General features: G+C 46.0%; 1 long non-coding RNA gene across 1 annotated transcript; it reads left to right on the top strand.

The window, feature by feature from the left end:
- Positions 1–6,482: 6,482 nt before the first annotated feature.
- On the top strand, positions 6,483–11,649 carry LOC129782679 (uncharacterized). The gene is made up of 3 exons (XR_008744706.1): positions 6,483–6,631; positions 8,240–8,424; positions 11,500–11,649. It is a non-coding gene; the product is annotated as an uncharacterized LOC129782679 (long non-coding RNA).
- The last annotated feature ends 1,098 nt before the right edge of the window (positions 11,650–12,747 follow it).

Genomic DNA, 12,747 nt, shown 5'->3' with positions numbered 1-12,747 from the left:
TGGGAATTTCTTGGTTGCCATTACCTGATGATGCATTTGTGGAACCAGCATTAAAACGCACATCTTCCTGCCTTCCAGCCTCGGGCTGATCTCGCTAAGCTGCAATTTTTTTTGAAGGGGTACCACCACTGGCAGCCTGTATCTGTCATGGAAAGACATTTATAGTCATGGAAACTTGGAAGCGACTTATATGTGACTACAGAAATGTGCTTTTGCTTTGTGTCCCCCTTCCTTTGGCTGTGGAGTTGGTCTGCTTTCAGCTCGGTGAGACCCATCAGGGTGTCTCTCGTCCTTGGTTAACAAGACAGTGGTGGGGATATGGTGACCGGACTGTACTTCAAGATGGGATTGGCCTTCTGACCGGCTGAAATAGGAAAGTATCTTCTTCAAAGAGACAAAATAATGAGAAACAGGTGTTGATATTTATGAACCTAGTTCTACATCAGTTGACTGACTATTTTTGTTCTTAGTAGTCTTGGAATTTGCAGATATGACACTACAACGAGCCGTCCTTGCTCATTGTAAGGGTGAAACTACTTTGCACAAGGCCCGAGGACCCTCACTGACCTTGATTCCTTACGTAAGACAAGCTTGTTTGACCTTGGGCATCAACCCAGGGCATGTTTCCAAAGCAATCTGATCAACAGTCTGTGTACTTCTCACCTCACAGAGAAGGTGGGTGAGAATGACCAGTGACACATGCTGTTTCACTGCCTAGCAGGGTTTTAAATATAACCTGGTGCTTCTAAGAGTGAAGAAGTTTAAAAGAATAAAATGACAAAAGCAGATTAGCACTTTGGCTTTAGTGTTGCATTAAGAATAACTCAATCCTTTGAAAATTATTACTCTTTAAAAAAAAAATAATGTAGCTTTGATTACGATATTTTAAGGAAGTTGAATTACCAAGAAGGCCTTTGTTGAACAGTGCTTGATGATAGTTTTCAATCTACACAAGAGAAGTAACCAAATTTGTTAGATTTGGACTAAAAAAAAATAAATAATAATGAAAGAGCCAGGCACTTCTGACAGAGTTGAAATGTCACATGGAAAAGTGTTGATTACATGGGACTGTCGAATAGAAGCAGAGCAGACAATTTGGTCCCTTGGTCATTTTTCCAGCCAGGTAACCTCCCTGAGATTGTCACCCCACGTGTCTCCAGCTATGTCAAAACTAAATTTTTCCAACAAGTCTGCTACTGTACATTTCTGCCTCTGAATTTTCCTTTCTCGTATAACATGAAAGTCTTCCCCCTACAGCGTGGCCATTCAGTTCTGGAGGTCCTCCAGCCGTTGTTAGATCTGGCACAATAACCTCTGTTTGGATGTGAACATTTCTCTTTCTCAAAGCTGTTGGATTAAGTTCAGGCTACCTCTGCACCCCTTCATGGTTTTAACTTCTCCCTACTTCCTAACAACAGGACTGTCGTGTCTCCCACAGATTGTCTGTGCTGTGCTGTTATTTAACTCTGGCCTCATTATCTTACAGCTTAGGGAAGTGGTTTCTGTGTCATTGGGAGGTCATTTTCCCCTCTCAAAACGATTTGTACAAAGCCTAGGACAGTTAAAATCTGGGAAAAGGCCACAAAAACATATTTTGATGACATCCTACAGTGCTTGCAGGTAAGACCTTGTGGTCTTGGGTGGGTGCCAAGCTTGAGTGGAATCATGTGTTTTTGTGAGAATGGAGTTTGTGAGAGCATCTTGTGACTCCCTGGCAAGACAGCCTTGATTCTATGGGCAAGGTTTCCACTATGCTGAACTTGAGTTGGCCATTGATGTCCCAGCCAGCCACCGTGGTCAGATAGTGTATCGCTCTTGGGCACATGGTCTTTGTTCTTCACATGAGATTTCATATATAAGCTTTGCTTCAGGTGTTCCCAGATGGGGCTCCACTCTCTTTACTCTCCTGCCAGACTTTCCCACAACAACCTGGTCACCATTCATGCTGCGGCAAGACTAGTTCGGTGGTTGGGAACAAAAGCCTGTCTCTCCCCAGGTTAGTGTTAGCAAACAGCATCTTTTCGGGTTGGAGTAGCTCATACAGGCAACATTAGTAGCCTTGGTGTAGTCCTGGTAGACACAGGAATTTCACATTCATGCCCTAAAGCTCTGGGCTCTTTTAAAAGGCGTTCATGCAAAGCGTTCTGGTCTGTCAACCACAGTTTGCTGTATCAAAAAGATTACCTTTTCCTCTGTCAGGCAGTCCCGATTTCCCTGTGGGTTTGGTGTGAAGACAACAGGATTTGCTTGTCTCGGCAGCTCCCCTCCTGCTTGTCCTTGAACTCTCTAGGAGATTGAGTGGCGTTTCACTTCCCCCCCCCCCCCCCCCCCCCCCCCCCAGGTAGGAGATCTAGTTTGAAATTAGTTCAAAGGCATGTGATGTGGGGTTAGCCCAATGTAAATAACCCCAGCCTGCTTATTTCCCATGTGACCAAGGAATGCTGGTGTTCCTGGTTTTGCCCAGGTTCATGCCCAGGGTCTTTCTGAGATGTTGCACATTTGCGTGGCGGAGATCTCCTGGAGCTGATTCCCTGAGCTTCACTATTTCTCTGAAGCTCTGAAGAAGAGGATGATGCTGTGATGATTCTGGTCAGTGAAGCATTTTGGAGGGAATCTTCATATCACAGTCTTCATCCAGCAGTCTGGTAAAAGTTACTGAGGTCCCCAAGATCCATCTGGGATGATCCTTGACCTCCTGAGCCAGAGATTTGCCCACTTGATTCATCCTGAATCTAAGATGCTGTTCCTCACAGCTAGGATGTCCTACAGGTCTCCTAGCTTGCTAACTCTTCCCCTGTAGTACCGGAGATCAGAGACAGTGAAGGGAGGTCTCCTAGGAGCAGCTCTCCCCTCTCTGTTACAGCTTCTATTCTGGGATACCTGGTGGAGCCAGCAGCCTGGGTTTCCCCTTCAGCTCTTTTAAGAACCATTTTGTCCCTGTGCCTGGTTGTGGGTTGGACATCTGTTTCCTTCATCTGCTTGCTCAACCTGTGGTGGGAGGACGGAGGGAACCTGACTCCTTATGGCTGCCATGATTTAGCTCTCAAGGGAAGAGTGTTCCTTCAGAACCTATCCGTGTTTTTGTCTAAGGCTGTGTCTAATTCAACCAAGAGATAAATCTTGTTTCCTTCCCCAAGTCTCACACCTCTGTGGCGCTCTCTTTCACACCCTTCATGTCAGGAACGTTCTCCCAATTGACAGTCTTTCTGGTGGATCATTGGCGACTGTGGCTACAAGGTAGGAATTGGGTAACTCCAAGCAAATTCGAGGAGGGTGTGTTGAGGCTTGCTGCCGTGTTGCCCAAGTGTCTCCACCACCAGGTCCTCTTGTTCAAGTTGAAGGAGCTGAGGTGCCTCCTTCTCTCCCATGCACCATGGGTCGTCTTCCATATCTTCTCCAAGCGGCATCTCATCTCTGAAGTCCTGAGGGCAGTTGCAGTGTTGGGCTGAGCAGCTTCGTGGTTGCATTTTGGTGGGGAGGGCTGACCCTCTGCCCTTTGAATTAATGACATAGGGAAATTGCTGGGGTTAGATGGGGATTGTCACTTGAAGGTAAGATCCAGCATGGGTGAAAAGCAACTGTACGCAGGGAGCATGCTGGTTAGCTCGCTGCCACTTGCTTGCATGGGGTCTGCTGGAGCTGTATTTCTGTATCTGAGAGGAAAATGAAAGGGGTGTGATGGACCTTCATCCACCTGTGCACTGGGGCGTGGGTAGCTCTGGTGCTGGTCCAGGCTCCGCAGAAGTCACCGCACCATTTCCACACCTCCAATGCTGCTGTTGCAGGGAGACGCGGCGCTTGTAATGCAAACCCTCTGCATGGCCCATGAACAAATCTATAAAATATTACAAAGAACATATTTTTTCTCATGTAGTGACATGAGGCAATTCAGTTAAACAGTAACAGAGGTGGGGAAACCCCCCCAGGAAATAGTTTGAGAAAACACTTCCAGATTACCGAGTACTAAAGGCCACCACACACACCAGGAACTTATGGAAATGATGCACACCAAAAAACTCTCTGTGAAAGGTATCTGGGTCATGTTTGGTTATTTTACTATGATTATGGCCAACTGTTCTTGGTATTTAAATCACATTTAATGGGGAGAAAAAATTGTGGTAGCTCCAAGCCATGAAAATTCAGATTTTATTTTATTTTTTTCAAAAAAAGCAAGCACACAGCAAAACTTGAAATGAAAAAGCTAATGAAACCTATATCCTGCAGCACATGCACTGAAACTTTATAATCATGAAAGAAAATATTCTTAAGTAAGCTAATAGTCACTGAATGAGCAGGACTTTCTGTCATCCATTCTGGTAGGGTTTGATTCACGCTGTATTTCAGGCGGTCGGGAAGATAATGAGATTTTTATGTCAAATGATATTTTTCATATGTATTACTTAAAGCAATTCATTCCAGACATCAAAAGTCCAGCTTCTAAGTTGCTGCATCAGGTTTATAATACGCAGTGGTTTTATACTAGCTGTAAGGATCTGGCCCCCAAAATTTCTAGGTTTTTGGGGTTTGGTTTGGTTCGGGGTTTTTTTCCCACAGATAAATGTTAATCTAACAGGCAGGGCTTTCATTTCAAGTGGAAGGGTAAATATGTGGATGTTTCCTGGGAAATTTACTACACTGGAAAAAAAAAAAAAAAGAAACCTTGAAATGCACGGGCATTATTGGCGTTATGTTATAGATGGGAGAAGCCATCAAACATTGGCTAAATGCTAGTTAGGAGGCATCATTTTTAAAGTTCTTGTCAGCTGGGACAAAGCTCCCCATGGCCTTGACAAGCCATAACAGCCCGCAGAGAGATGTACGTGTGTCAGAGTGCATCAAAACACCCCGGCTCCAATGGCAGGGAAAGTAAATTAAAGGAACAGGTTTGATCATAAACCTCCTGGAAAATATGAGGATATTAAAGCCGGCTGGATAATTAGCGTAATTACATCACAGTGAATGCAAAGGAGATCATCTTAAGGGATATTGTATTGTGGGAGTTCGGCTTCAACTGGTAGTGCATGTTGAACGACAGACTAATGGACTGCTCCGGGGAACGGAGCAGTAAAATCTTGTTATGAATTTGTTTATCAAGAATGCAGAGATAGGAAGGAACAGCGATGGCAGTTAACTGGCTGAATTATTGCTTTTTTAACCTTGCTTTCTGCTGATAGTCTTTTGTCAAAGCCTGAGCATCCTATTTATTTTAGGGGCAGACAGGAAAAATAGGAGCTGATGGAGGACTTTCAGGCCACGAGCCCTTTGTATGCCTGGAAAGGAGGAGCCGGTTTCTGTGGCTGCTTCTCTCTTTCTCCTGTTGCCTTTGCCACACTCTGCTTGTGGCCCAGCAGAGGTGCTGCTGGTGCTTCGAGAAGTGGTTCTGGCTCCTGCACTGCGGTCACTTTACTTTCCTAGCTCCTCCTTTTCCACCAAGATGGGAAGAGAAGTGCTTGGACAACTCATAGATGATTAAAATCTACTGGGAAAAATTAAGCTACCTTCTTCAATATCCTCATTTGCTGCTTTGGGCTCTTTCTGCCTAGCTTGAGAAGTCTCCTGTGGTTTTTCAGTTTGCACAATTGTGCCCACGTAGTCATCATTCCCGGCTCTCCCCTCCCACAGCCTTTTGAACCCACTCACCAGTTTAAGTCGTGTTTAAAGAGAAGACTCAGTCTTGTCTTCTAGGGCCACCTAGAAGGAAGATCTGCACCACTACCTTGCTCCAAAGTGAGCTTGGTATTTCTCTTCTGTTTGGTCTGGCACTGGTGGACCAGTACCTACTGGCCAGCCTGGGAGCAAGTGTGCAGCATGGCAAGAGGAGACGCTATGGGTGGGAAAACTCTCCTCGATGACTTCCCCAGCGATGGAAAGGGTTGAAATTCAACAGAAGATCTGGGAATAAAGCGCCAGAGGTGGATGTTTGGAGGTGATGGGGAAGCAGCACATATAGCACTGGTCTTGTACAACCCTATGCGAGGTGACTGGATGAGTTGGCATCGGTGTTGCCAAGTACTGTACAAAAGTAACGCACTGACCTGAGTTATAGGTGGTGCAAAACATCATACTGCTTCAGCACCAAACATCTTGGCAGCATCCTGGCTCTCAGCAGGGTCTGGTTGGTTGACTCCTCCATCAAACTGCCAAAGATTTTCTGCACAGGTATGTTCTGCCCAAATTTCATTACTGAGATAATACTCTGGGCTTTTGGTGCTGCTGCTGTGGCGTGAAAAATAGTGATTTATACCTTTTAAATTAGCTACTCTTTTCCACGAGAAGTGCCAAACAATGCCAAAACCCTTTACAAACGCTGTAGTTTGGAGTGATTCTCAAAAGTCATGTGGCATGTCATGAAGAAGATGCATTTGTGGTATTGGATAGGAACGGTCCTTGTCTGGGGCAGCTTTTGGCTGCTGGATGATTATGTCAGCAAAGCTGGCCGGGAAATTAAATGTGCATTGCTTTTCTTTCTCTGTCTGCAGCTTCACTTCCAGTGCATTCAGCACCAAAAGATCTCCAAAACGCTGTGGTGCCCTGCTCAAGACAAACCCTGCCCTGTGTCATCTTGGGCATCCACGCTGGAGAACTCCTGAGCTAACGCGTGCAGGAAATCTGGCCCCGGGGTCGTGCCAAGGTGGGTGCTGGTGCTAAGTCCTGTCACTGCTTAAATCTTGCCTCTGCGGGCGTGGGATTTACAAGGGAGGTACTGGGAGCAATAAATAATGCCAGTCTCCCAGATGGAGTCGGATCCAGACCACTACCTTAGACACAAGACCAAGACCCAACAGTGCTGCCTGCTGGGTCTGGCCAGCTTGTTGTGGTCTCCAAAATCAGCTTGCCCTTGAGAAAGGGGAAAACAGCAGAGATCTTCCTATGTCTCCAGGATCCTATGGCTTTGCCTGCATGACTAAAGGCCGGGGAATCTCCTGCCCGTGGCCTAGATGGTTAAACCAAGGGAAAACACACGGGTTTGCTGCTTTAACCTGAACAAAATCAAACATCCACCTGATGGCAGCAGAGAACGGGGAATGGGGAGAGCCCGGGCTGGCTGTCCAGCGCACCAGGGACTTGCGAAATGTGGAGCGTGGGTTGGTGGGGTGGCCTTCCCGTGGCAAAAGCCGATGTCCAGTGTCCTGGGGAGAGCTCCCCAACGGCATCTCTGTGCCCTCCTGGAGAGGAAAAGGCTGCACAGGGTTTGGGTACCACTTTTGGGGATGCCATGATGCGACGAGCAGCATGAAGAGCCCCGTGCGCTTGGAGGGTGGCTTCTGCCAAGCATCAGCATCTCCAAAAACCAGGTGGTGAGGGCTGGATGACCATGGTTGCTCCTGCAAGTGGTGCTGGATCCGGCCACAGTCCCTTCAGCCACCGGCACTACTGGGGGGGGCTGGAGGTGTCAGAGTGACAGCGGGACATGGATGTAATGGAGAACCTGGGAGTTTACTATGGGGTATTCAAGTGTGAGAGCTCCTGAAGCAAAAATGGGGAGGTGTTTTGCAAGAACAGAAGTACTCACTAGCAAGAGAAACGTTGGTACCAAAACATGTCTCAGGGAAAGGGGTGAGACACACCAGTGACCGTGGTTTGGAGCAGGCGCCTTTCTGCTTAACACAAACAGCATTTTCTGACCGTCCCACCAGCATCTCCCCAGGGCTTGCTGGAACAGGCAAGGACGTGGATCTTCCCATGTGCCGTGGAGTTGCAGCCATCCACAGCACGTTGCGTTAAAGGAAACCAGGGATGACTTTCTTAAGTGAAACTCCTGTTGAGGAATAACCCCACTTCTATGATTTTTAGCATTGCTTCTGCCACACTTCTTGGGTCACAGGAAGGGGATTTAAGAAAATGTAAGGAATGCTTCAAAGGAACCCTCTCAAAGCAAAATAACTTTTTCTATTCAAAATATTTTTTACTTAAAATTCAACTGTTGAGCAAAAAACTTTTAAATGCTCCAGTTGAGAAAGAAGTTTGTCTGCCAGTTTAACTTTTAAACTTATTAATACTTTTTGCTTTTATACTTCCTGTTACGTAATCTTTTGTAATTGCTAGAGAATGGAAAAATCTGCTGTTCATCTGCAGTGATGGCTGTTGTCACTGCTACCCTGTGGCATATTTGGCGCTAGACAAATAGATACTCTGGTGAGAAGTGAAATGAAGTTACATGAAAAAGAATGATGGGGGAAGCACAGAAAAATATTTCTTTTTGCTTAGAATAATTTTTCTCTCCTCTTACCCTGTGCAGATCCCACATGCAGAAATGGCATCAAGGCAGTAACGGGAAGGTGGGAGCTTCATCTAGCATAGGAAAGGTCTCTGGGGCAGGGGCTGCCCCAAGCCTGCCCTGCCTGGCCCCTTCCCACATGACATGCTGTGATGGCAGCAGGAGGTCTCGTATGGGAATCGGCAGCATCTCCACCAGCCTGTTCTGTAAGTGCCTTGATCTCTGAAATGACTGTGCAGAGACATAAGGAAAGGTAAAAAGCATCCACTGGGTACCACACTGCTCAATGTGAAGCCCCTCCTGCCCCTTCCCTCCCCCAGTCCCCTTAGGATGTCCCTGCCATTGCTACTGCGTCACCAGCCAGGATAGAGATGCTTTGGGCTAGTGCCATGAAAAGAGTGCCACTTGGACCCAAAGCCCCTTCCAAAACCAGCCAGAGGGTAGAAGCTTGTCGTCATCCCAATGGCAGGTGCTGTGTCCACACCCTGCTGCCTGGGCTCTCCTTCCAGTGCCTTTCAAAGGACCAAAGAGAAAAAACAAGGAGGAAAAAACCCCACCATAATATTTTGAAAGATATTGCATGCTGGCAGAGTAACACAGATGTTTTTTGAACTGGAAAAACTAAATTCGAATGGGAATGACTGCTGATGTTAGCCTTAAAGAGCTGGCTGGTCTTTGCAGGATTACTGGCCCATTTATGAGAAGAATTGGAAAACAGTACTTATATCCATGTGACCTTTCATTGACCAAGTAATCAGAGCAACAGCACATCAATGATTTGGTGTCAGGTGAAAAGCTGCTGACACCACTAGATCGAGGCTCAGGGAACACGGCAGCGATGGGCTGGAGGGCAGCCTTCCTTGAAGACCAAGGAAAGCCGAACAAGTTGATTTCAAAGATAACCTCATTCTGCATTCAAAGCAAACCTTTAGCTAATAATATTAAATGCTAACAAAAGAGGCTATGGTCAGTTACGAGTAATAAACTATTAATTAGAGCTTTGTCATAAATGACTCTTGAACTTTGAGCCAAGACAATAAGCAATTGGGGATCCTTTGTTTCCATGCTCTTGACTCCAGCAGTGTCAAGTGTTGGATACAGGTAAGTTATGTTGTTCTCCCCCTTTGGGAAAGGTGATGCCTGGTAATTTGAGGCTATTTGGCAACTTAGAAACTAATTAGTTTAAAATTAAATTTTCCACTCTGTCAGATCAAGCACAATAAGACAGGTCTTAAGACACAAGAAACCACTTTGGAAAGGAGTAAAGGGAGAATGGGCACATGAAAGAGCTGGCACACACTTCGGGCAGATCCTGCCACCTTAATTAAGTGGAACAGAAAACTGTCCCCCTGCTCCTGCAGACCTGAGCTGGTGTCAGCGCACATGGGGTCTCACAGCCCTGAATGTTGCCAGGGGTGGGGGAGGCCCCTGTGGTCCCCTGATGTCCCCAAATCCTCCCCATCTACCTCCTTCCCATGGGCTGGTCTCTGCCAACCTCTATGTTCTGATTCCTTTTCACCCTGCTCCATGGTGCTGGGACTCATCTAATGCATGCAGCAAACCGGAAGGAGAAAACAAGCTCAACTACCCAACTGAAGGCCATTTAAAAATTAAAAAAATAAAAATAAAAAAAATTTAAGATTTTTAAAATAATTAAATTAATTGTGGGCTGAACTGATGGGCTTGCAAGACAGCACTGTACCTGTTACGTCTCATCGCTGATCGGACTGAAAGTCTGCCTGTGAAGGGTAGTGGTCCAAATCCTATCTCTTCCCTTACCCTGGGATTTCCTTCATTGTGCTGCTTGCCTGCAAAGACCCTCTTTGAACCAGTTGCTCCCTGCTCCCAAGGTCCTGGCCAGCTCAGGTTTTCTGGGAGGGCATTTGTGGGCTCCTCCCCACCCCATGGCCATCCCAGGGCTGAGTACAGCCAAGAACTTCCACGTTCTTGTTCCAAGTTCAGTACAGCCAAGTCTTCCCTTCTTGGCCAAACACATGGTCATGGGACATGCTCCAACACGCATGGATAGAGTTTGTGATGTCTGTGATGAGGAAGGTGAGGTCTGCCTGTGGGATGTGCTTCACTGACTAGAGCCTCTCCACAGCATCCAAACTCTGGAAATATTTGCAGGATTTGGCTCCAGTTGAGTAAGTCCTGCCAGGTTGGAATCCCCTCTTGAGTGTGATCAAGTTGCAATTAATCTGGGTTCCTACAGAAAGTTCTTTTTAAAATAAACCAACCCCCCCCTTCTGAATGCCCTCCAAATATACATTTAAATACACAAAACTAGAAAGGGTTATGTTAACATTGCCAAAAGCCCTTCCCTGCTCCCCCAAGAGCCCCAAGCCCCCACTCTAAGCCAGCTCTGCCCTGCAGTTCCTCTTCCTTGTGGTTAGTGCCGCTGAACGCTGGAGAAACTGTAATTGTTCATAAGCAAAGTAGCACTTCCCAAAGTACAGTATTTGCTTAATGGATCGTTAAACCAATATAAATAACACTGAAGCATGCATGGAAGCAACGAGGATTTAAATGTAATTACACAGGGAAAGTTGGAGCATGACTGTCCGTTCTCTGAGGCTGCAGTGCAGCATGAGTAGCATCTCTGAAGTAAGGGAATTAAATCGAGCTCAGGAAGGGTTTGACTCTCCAAAGCGTTGCTTTGGGTTTCTGCATTTCTTTTCTGCTTATAGAGAAAATTTGGGGATGGGCTCTGACCATTTTGCTTTGTTCCTGGAATAATTTCCTCTGTAACAATTCCATCAAGATCAGTGAAATTAAATTAAAAAACAAAACAAAACAACAAACAAAAAAAGACCACTTCAACTGCTGTGGATGCTGCTGGAAGTGAATCAAGATGTCACACCGTTTGAGGCCAGTTTTGGAGAACATTTCAGAGTTGTCCTTGTGTATACTCCATCTATAGATTCAGGCTCTAAAGGGGAACTCAATGATAGTTTCACTGGGGCTTTGCCCCACCATCCCTGCCTCCAGCCTGGAAACTGCCAACCCTGAGGACATCCACCCACCTTTTTATTTATTATGGACTTTGCATCGTGCAGAGGTAATGCAGGTTTATTTGGGAAAGCTGCTCAAGCCATAAAATAACGTAACGTTAAAAAATTAAATCTACATAATGAAAACCAAATTCTGCTGCCGGGAAGGTCTATGCAATATGAGCGAAGTGTGCATGGGAGCACAGCTTGATATGTGGCATTTGCAGCACAAAATGCATATTCACACCACACCTGGTAGCGAATAAGTTTTCACATCTCTTTTCCCAGGTTCTAGCCAGCCTGGCATCAGTGAGCGTGAACTTGGCATTGGGCTGATTTTGGCTATTGCTCTCTGGAAGCTGCACCGTGGTCACCTGGGGACAGGGTGTCCTGATCTTACGGTCACCGACCTAGCGCTGAGAAAGTCAAAGCTCCCAGGGGAAGGTCACAGGATGCTCAAAGAGGTGAGTATTTCTATTTTATCAGCTAATGGTTGCATGTCACTGGGTTACAGCTGAAGTATTGTTGGATTAAATTAATCTGTGCTATTAAAGCAAGTGAGACCAGGGAGGAAGCACCATAGGACGCTGATGGGATTATTTGCAACCAAAGCACCAAGTCAAGGATGGTTTTGACTTATGCAGCTTGTCTCTTAACTTCTTTTTGCTGCATGGGAAAGTAATTTACTTCTCTGAAAATGCCTGTCATCAACCCTAGTGCAACCTCGCTGGCTGGTACAGACACGTAATCAATGAAAGTTTGTTATTCTCTTCATTATTACTTAAGTTAGAACAAAGAAATTTGCCAATAATAAAAGATACTGCACAAGAGAGCATCAATTGTGCTAATAATTTCAATGCTCTGCATACAGCAGGAGCAGAGATGCATTTGGGAGCTCCTAATATCCAAAATATGACTGTAATCTGAACTGTGTAAAAGACATAGCATCTTCAGTGTCTTCATCTTCCTAACCATGAGTTTTAAAATAAAACACTGGGAATCCCTTGCAGAGGAAGGGTCAATCCAGTCCTCACATGCCTCCACCACGAGGATGTGAGGTCTTCATGCACACCGCATCCAGGCACCCCATGCACTGGAGAGGAGGTTATGTTCCCATTTTCACGTTGAGCAGAACCTTGGGCTCTCCACTGTGTTTTAGTATCTAAGAGTCATGGGTTTCATCCTTTCTGTATTTCCATGGGTGTTGCAGATGGAGTAAGAGAGAAGCAGCGATACGTTTTCTGATGGAAAAGGGAGATTTAACAAAGTTTGATAGTAAATGCGACAGCGGTTTAACGAGGTTTGACGTCAAGGTGCACTTGATTATTTACTGCACAGAGGATGGGGTCAGACAGAACTGTCAGGGAGACCCTCCTGTTGGGCCATGAGGTTCAGAGGGGACCCCCCCGCGTTCTAAACCCCTTCCCGGAGGGAGTTCAGGTGCAGCTGGATCCAGGCTTAGTCCCAGACTTGGTCGACAGTTTATGTCTGTAAAGGGTTATTTGTGCGCCATCGATCCCTTCTATCACTTTGGTA

Source organism: Falco peregrinus, chromosome Z (genome assembly GCF_023634155.1).
Source record: "Falco peregrinus isolate bFalPer1 chromosome Z, bFalPer1.pri, whole genome shotgun sequence".
In the NCBI taxonomy this organism is placed as follows: Eukaryota; Metazoa; Chordata; class Aves; order Falconiformes; family Falconidae; genus Falco; species Falco peregrinus.
Note: the sequence above shows the minus strand (reverse complement) of the source record. Positions and strands in the feature narration are given on the sequence as shown.